Source organism: Anomaloglossus baeobatrachus, chromosome 9 (genome assembly GCF_048569485.1).
Source record: "Anomaloglossus baeobatrachus isolate aAnoBae1 chromosome 9, aAnoBae1.hap1, whole genome shotgun sequence".
NCBI lineage: Eukaryota > Metazoa > Chordata > Amphibia > Anura > Aromobatidae > Anomaloglossus > Anomaloglossus baeobatrachus.
In genome coordinates, this window is record NC_134361.1 from 219,210,407 (window position 1) to 219,219,722 (window position 9,316).

Sequence of the window (9,316 nt, forward strand, 5' to 3'; positions counted from 1 at the left end):
CAAGGGGACTACAGCTACCAGCATGCCCTGCAAATAATACCCAGCCTCCAGCAGCTCCGCACGCAGGGGGACTACAGCTACCAGCATGCCCTGCAGATAACAACCAGCCTCCAGCAGCTCCGCACGCAGGGGGACTACAGCTACCAGCATGCCCTGCAGATAATACCCAGCCTCCAGCAGCTCCGCTCCGCACGCAGGGGGACTACAGCTACCAGCATGCCCTGCAGATAATACCCAGCCTCCAGCAGCTCCGCTCCGCACGCAGGGGGACTACAGTTACCAGCATGCCCTGCAGATAACAACCAGCCTCCAGCAGCTCTGCACGCAGGGGGACTACAGCTACCAGCATGCCCTGCAGATAATCACCGGCCTCCAGCAGCCCCGCTCCACACGCAGGGGAACTACAGCTACCAGCATGCCCTGCAGATAATACCCAGCCTCCAGCAGCTCCGCTCCGCACGCAGGGGGACTACAGCTACCAGCATGCCCTGCAGATAATACCCAGCCTCCAGCAGCTCCGCTCCGCACGCAGGGGGACTACAGTTACCAGCATGCCCTGCAGATAACAACCAGCCTCCAGCAGCTCTGCACGCAGGGGGACTACAGCTACCAGCATGCCCTGCAGATAATCACCGGCCTCCAGCAGCCCCGCTCCACACGCAGGGGAACTACAGCTACCAGCATGCCCGGCAGATAACAACCGGCCTCCAGCAGCCCCGCTCCGCACGCAGGGGGACTACAGCTACCAGCATGCCCTGCAGATAATAACCGGCCCCCAGCAGCTCTGCACGCAGGGGGACTACAGCTACCAGCATGCCCTGCAGATAACAACCGGCCTCCAGCAGCTCCGCACGCTGGAGGACTACAGCTACCAGCATGCCCTGCAAATAACAACCAGCCTCCAGCAGCTCCGCACGCAGGGGGACTACAGCTACCAGCATGCCCTGCAGATAACAACCGGCCTCCAGCAGCTCCGCACGCAGGGGGACTACAGCTACCAGCATGCCCTGCAAATAACAACCAGCCTCCAGCAGCTCCGCACGCAGGGGGACTACAGCTACCAGCATGCCCTGCAGATAATCACCGGCCTCCAGCAGCCCCGCTCCGCACGCAGGGGGACTACAGCTACCAGCATGCCCTGCAGATCAGCACCGGCCTCCAGCAGCCCCGCTCCACACGCAGGGGGACTACAGCTACCAGCATGCCCTGCAGATAATCACCGGCCCCCAGCAGTCCCGCTCTGCACGCAGGGGGACTACAGCTACCAGCATGCCCTGCAGATAACAACCAGCCTCCAGCAGCTCCGCACGCAGGGGGACTACAGCTACCAGCATGCCCTGCAGATAACAACCGGCCTCCAGCAGCTCCGCACGCAGGGGGACTACAGCTACCAGCATGCCCTGCAGATAACAACCGGCCTCCAGCAGCCCCGCTCCGCACGCAGGGGGACTACAGCTACCAGCATGCCCTGCAGATAATCACCGGCCTCCAGCAGCTCCGCACGCAGGGGGACTACAGCTACCAGCATGCCCTGCAAATAACAGCCAGCCTCCAGCAGCCCCGCACGCAGGGGGACTACAGCTACCAGCATGCCCTGCAAATAACAACCGGCCTCCAGCAGCCCCGCTCCGCACGCAGGGGGACTACAGCTACCAGCATGCCCTGCAAATAATACCCAGCCTCCAGCAGCTCCGCACGCAGGGGGACTACAGCTACCAGCATGCCCTGCAGATAACAACCGGCCTCCAGCAGCCCCACTCCGCACGCAGGGGGACTACAGCTACCAGCATGCCCTGCAGATAACAACCGGCCTCCAGCAGCCCCGTTCCGCACGCAGGGGGACTACAGCTACCAGCATGCCCTGCAGATAATCACCGGCCTCCAGCAGCCCCGTTCCGCACGCAGGGGGACTACAGCTACCAGCATGCCCTGCGGATAATCACCGGCCTCCAGCAGCCCCGCTCCGCAGGCAGGGGGACTACAACTCCCAGCATGCCCTGCAGATAATCACCGGCCTCCAGCAGCCCCGCACGCAGGGGGACTACAGCTACCAGCATGCCCTGCAAATAACAACCGGCCTCCAGCAGCCCCGCTCCGCACGCAGGGGGACTACAGCTACCAGCATGCCCTGCAGATAATCACCGGCCTCCAGCAGCCCCGCTCCGCACGCAGGGGGACTACAACTCCCAGCATGCCCTGCAGATAATCACCGGCCTCTAGCAGCCCCGCACGCAGGGGGACTACAGCTACCAGCATGCCCTGCAAATAACAACCAGCCTCCAGCAGCTCCGCTCCGAGGGGGGACTACAGCTACCAGCATGCCCTGCAGATAATCACCGGCCTCCAGCAGCCCCGCTCCGCACGCAGGGGGACTACAGCTACCAGCATGCCCTGCAGATAATAACCGGCCCCCAGCAGCCCCGCTCCACACGCAAGGGAACTACAACTCCCAGCATGCCCTGCAGATAACAACCGGCCTCCAGCAGCTCCGCTCCGCACGCAGGGGGACTACAGCTACCAGCATGCCCTGCAGATAACAACCGGACCCCAGCAGCCCCGCTCCGCACGCAGGAGGACTACAGCTACCAGCATGCCCTGCAGATAACAACCGGCCCCCAGCAGCCCCGCTCCACACGCAGGGGAACTACAACTCCCAGCATGCCCTGCAGATAACAACCGACCTCCAGCAGCCCCGCTCTGCACGCAGGGGGACTACAGCTACCAGCATGCCCTGCAGATAACAACCGGCCTCCAGCAGCCCCGCTCCGCACGCAGGGGGACTACAGCTACCAGTATGCCCTTCAGATAATCACCGGTCTACAGCAGCTCCGCACGCAGGGGGAACTACAACTCCCAGCATGCCCTGCAGATAACAACCGGCCCCCAGCAGCTCCGCTCTGCAGGCAGGGGAACTACAACTCCCAGCATGCCCTGCAGATAATCACCGGCCTCCAGCAGCCCCGCTCCGCACGCAGGGGGACTACAGCTACCAGCATGCCCTGCGGATAATCACCGGCCTCCAGCAGCTCCGCACGCAGGGGGGACTACAGCTACCAGCATGCCCTGCAGATAACAACCGGCCTCCAGCAGCCCCGCTCCGCACGCAGGGGGACTACAGCTACCAGCATGCCCTGCAGATAATCACCAGCCTCCAGCAGCCCCGCTCCGCACGCAGGGGGACTACAGATACCAGCATGCCCTGCAGATAATCACCGGCCTCCAGCAGCCCCGCTCTGCACGCAGGGGGACTACAGCTACCAGCATGCCCTGCAAATAACAACCGGCCTCCAGCAGCCCCGCTCCGCACGCAGGGGGACTACAGCTACCAGCATGCCCTGCAAATAATACCCAGCCTCCAGCAGCTCCGCACGCAGGGGGACTACAGCTACCAGCATGCCCTGCAGATAATCACCGGCCTCCAGCAGCCCCGCTCTGCAAGCAGGGGGACTACAGCTACCAGCATGCCCTGCAGATAACAACCGGCCTCCAGCAGCCCCGCTCCGCACGCAGGGGGACTACAGCTACCAGCATGCCCTGCAGATAACAACCGGCCTCCAGCAGCCCCGTTCCGCACGCAGGGGGACTACAGCTACCAGCATGCCCTGCAGATAATCACCGGCCTCCAGCAGCCCCGCTCCGCACGCAGGGGGACTACAGCTACCAGCATGCCCTGCGGATAATCACCGGCCTCCAGCAGCCCCGCTCCGCAGGCAGGGGGACTACAACTCCCAGCATGCCCTGCAGATAATCACCGGCCTCTAGCAGCCCCGCACGCAGGGGGACTACAGCTACCAGCATGCCCTGCAAATAACAACCAGCCTCCAGCAGCTCCGCTCCGAGGGGGGACTACAGCTACCAGCATGCCCTGCAGATAATCACCGGCCTCCAGCAGCCCCGCTCCGCACGCAGGGGGACTACAGCTACCAGCATGCCCTGCAGATAATAACCGGCCCCCAGCAGCCCCGCTCCACACGCAGGGGAACTACAACTCCCAGCATGCCCTGCAGATAACAACCGACCTCCAGCAGCCCCGCTCTGCACGCAGGGGGACTACAGCTACCAGCATGCCCTGCAGATAACAACCGGCCTCCAGCAGCCCCGCTCCGCACGCAGGGGGACTACAGCTACCAGTATGCCCTTCAGATAATCACCGGTCTACAGCAGCTCCACTCCGCACGCAGGGGGAACTACAACTCCCAGCATGCCCTGCAGATAACAACCGGCCCCCAGCAGCTCCGCTCTGCAGGCAGGGGAACTACAACTCCCAGCATGCCCTGCAGATAATCACCGGCCTCCAGCAGCCCCGCTCCGCACGCAGGGGGACTACAGCTACCAGCATGCCCTGCGGATAATCACCGGCCTCCAGCAGCCCCGCTCTGCACGCAGGGGGACTACAGCTACCAGCATGCCCTGCGGATAATCACCGGCCTCCAGCAGCTCCGCACGCAGGGGGACTACAGCTACCAGCATGCCCTGCAGATAACAACCGGCCTCCAGCAGCCCCGCACGCAGGGGGACTACAGCTACCAGCATGCCCTGCAGATAACAACCGGCCTCCAGCAGCCCCGCTCCACACGCAGGGGGACTACAGCTACCAGCATGCCCTGCAGATAATAACCGGCCTCCAGCAGCCCCGCTCCACACGCAGGGGGACTACAGCTACCAGCATGCCCTGCAGATAACAACTGGCCTCCAGCAGCTCTGCTCCGCACGCAGGGGGACTACAGCTACCAGCATGCCCTGCAGATAACAACCGGCCTCCAGCAGCCCCGCATGCAGGGGGACTACAGCTACCAGCATGCCCTGCAGATAATAACCGGCCTCCAGCAGCTCCGCACGCAGGGGGACTACAGCTACCAGCATGCCCTGCAGATAATCACCGGCCTCCAGCAGCCCCGCTCCGCACGCAGGGGGACTACAGCTACCAGCATGCCCTGCAGATAATAACCGGCCTCCAGCAGCTCCGCACGCAGGGGGACTACAGCTACCAGCATGCCCTGCAGATAATCACCGGCCTCCAGCAGCTCCACTCCGCACGCAGGGGGACTACAACTCCCAGCATACCCTGCAGATCAGCACCGGCCTCCAGCAGCCCCGCTCTGCACACAGGCAGGGGAACTACAACTCCCAGCATGCCCTGCAGATAACAACCGACCCCAGCAGCTCCGCTCTGCAGGCAGGGGAACTACAACTCCCAGCATGCCCTGCAGATAATCACCGGCCTCCAGCAGCCCCGCTCCGCACGCAGGGGGACTACAGCTACCAGCATGCCCTGCGGATAATCACCGGCCCCCAGCAGCCCCGCTCTGCACACAGGCAGGGGAACTACAACTCCCAGCATGTCAGCACTGGCCTCTAGCAGCTCAGCTCTACACATAGGGCAGATCCCACCAGGGAACTACAACTCCCATCATGCCCTGCAACTCATCTCTCTATGTTACAGGCCTTCAAGGTGTGCTGGGAGTTGTAGTTTCTCTGCTGGAGGTCGATTACAGTCCCCGGGACCCCCTCGTCCTGCGCCCGCGGACCTCGGCCCATCCATATGACCACTGTGACAACACCGCGGCTCCTTACCCGGACCTGAGAGGGGCTCGCTTTCTGTCTGCAGAAGAGTTTAGGTCCAGACTGAGCAATAACAAGCAGCGCTGCAGTGTAAAGCACAGCGGAGAGAAAAAAGGCGCCGGGCTGCTGCAATGGAGGAAGAGCAGAGGGATACAGCGATACACAGCAGTATATACATATACACACACAGGAGCCGGGGGATACAGCGATACACAGCAGTATATACATATACACACACAGGAGCCGGGGGATACAGCGATACACAGCAGTATATACATATACACACAGGAGCCGGGGGATACAGCGATACACAGCAGTATATACATATACACACACAGGAGCCGGGGATACAGCGATACACAGCAGTATATACATATACACACACAGGAGCCGGGGATACAGCGATACACAGCAGTATATACATATACACACACAGGAGCCGGGGATACAGCGATACACAGCAGTATATACATATACACACCCAGGAGCCGGGGATACAGCGATACACAGCAGTATATACATATACACACACAGGAGCCGGGGGGATACAGCGATACACAGCAGTATATACATATACACACACAGGAGCCGGGGATACAGCGATACACAGCAGTATATACATATACACACAGGAGCCGGGGATACAGCGATACACAGCAGTATATACATATACACACACAGGAGCCGGGGATACAGCGATACACAGCAGTATATACATATACACACACAGGAGCCGGGGATACAGCGATACACAGCAGTATATACATATATACACCACAGGAGCCAGGGATACAGCGATACACAGCAGTATATACATATACACACAGGAGCCGGGGATACAGCGATACACAGCAGTATATACATATACACACACAGGAGCCGGGGGATACAGCGATACACAGCAGTAATATACATATACACACACAGGAGCCGGGGGATACAGCGATACACAGCAGTATATACATATACACACAGGAGCCGGGGGATACAGCGATACACAGCAGTATATACATATACACACAGGAGCCAGGGATACAGCGATACACAGCAGTATATACATATACACACCAGGAGCCGGGGATACAGCGATACACAGCAGTATATACATATATACACACAGGAGCCGGGGATACAGCGATACACAGCAGTATATACATATATACCACACAGGAGCCGGGGATACAGCGATACACAGCAGTATATACATATACACACAGGAGCCGGGGATACAGCGATACACAGCAGTATATACATATACACACACAGGAGCCGGGGATACAGCGATACACAGCAGTATATACATATACACAGGAGCCGGGGGATACAGCGATACACAGCAGTATATACATATACACACCCAGGAGCCGGGGATACAGCGATACACAGCAGTATATACATATATACACACAGGAGCCGGGGGATACAGCGATACACAGCAGTATATACATATACACACACAGGAGCCGGGGGATACAGCGATACACAGCAGTATATACATATACACACACAGGAGCCGGGGATACAGCGATACACAGCAGTATATACATATACACACACAGGAGCCGGGGATACAGCGATACACAGCAAGTAATATAACATATACACACAGGAGCCGGGGATACAGCGATACACAGCAGTATATACATATACACAGGAGCCGGGGATACAGCGATACACAGCAGTATATACATATACACACACAGGAGCCGGGGATACAGCGATACACAGCAGTATATACATATACACACAGGAGCCGGGGATACAGCGATACACAGCAGTATATACATATACACACAGGAGCCGGGGGGATACAGCGATACACAGCAGTATATACATATACACACAGGAGCCGGGGATACAGCGATACACAGCAGTATATACATATACACACAGGAGCCGGGGATACAGCGATACACAGCAGTATATACATATACATACACAGGAGCCGGGGATACAGCGATACACAGCAGTATATACATATACACACACAGGAGCCGGGGATACAGCGATACACAGCAGTATATACATATACACACAGGAGCCGGGGGATACAGCGATACACAGCAGTATATACATATACACACAGGAGCCGGGGGATACAGCGATACACAGCAGTATATACATATACACACACAGGAGCCGGGGATACAGCGATACACAGCAGTATATACATATACACACAGGAGCCGGGGATACAGCAATACACAGCAGTAATATACATATACACACACAGGAGCCGGGGGGATACAGCGATACACAGCAGTATATACATATACACACACAGGAGCCGGGGATACAGCGATACACAGCAGTAATATACACACACAGGAGCCGGGGATACAGCGATACACAGCAGTATATACATATACACACACAGGAGCCGGGGATACAGCGATACACAGCAGTATATACATATACACACACAGGAGCCGGGGATACAGCGATACACAGCAGTATATACACACACAGGAGCCGGGGGATACAGCGATACACAGCAGTATATACATATACACACAGGAGCCGGGGATACAGCGATACACAGCAGTATATACATATATACACACAGGAGCCGGGGATACAGCGATACACAGCAGTATATACATATATACACACAGGAGCCAGGGATACAGCGATACACAGCAGTATATACATATACACACAGGAGCCAGGGGATACAGCGATACACAGCAGTATATACATATACACACAGGAGCCGGGGGATACAGCGATACACAGCAGTATATACATATTACACACAGGAGCCGGGGGATACAGCGATACACAGCAGTATATACATATTACACACAGGAGCCAGGGATACAGCGATACACAGCAGTATATACATATACACACAGGAGCCGGGGATACAGCGATACACAGCAGTATATACATATATACACACAGGAGCCGGGGATACAGCGATACACAGCAGTATATACCATATATACACCACAGGAGCCGGGGATACAGCGATACACAGCAGTAATATACATATACACACAGGAGCCGGGGATACAGCGATACACAGCAGTATATACATATACACACAGGAGCCGGGGATACAGCGATACACAGCAGTATATACATATACACACACAGGAGCCGGGGATACAGCGATACACAGCAGTATAATACACACACAGGAGCCGGGGGATACAGCGATACACAGCAGTATATACATATACACACACAGGAGCCGGGGATACAGCGATACACAGCAGTATATACATATACACACACAGGAGCCGGGGATACAGCGATACACAGCAGTATATACATATACACACACAGGAGCCGGGGATACAGCGATACACAGCAGTATATACATATACACACAGGAAGCCGGGGATACAGCGATACACAGCAGTATATACATATATACACACAGGAGCCGGGGATACAGCGATACACAGCAGTATATACATATATACACACAGGAGCCGGGGATACAGCGATACACAGCAGTATATACATATACACACAGGAGCCGGGGATACAGCGATACACAGCAGTATATACATATACAACACAGGAGCCGGGGATACAGCGATACACAGCAGTAATATACATATACACACAGGAGCCGGGGATACAGCGATACACAGCAGTATATACATATACCACACAGGAGCCGGGGATACAGCGATACACAGCAGTATATACATATAAACACACAGGAGCCGGGGATACAGCGATTACACAGCAGTATATACATATACACACACACAGGAGCCGGGGATTACAGCGATACACA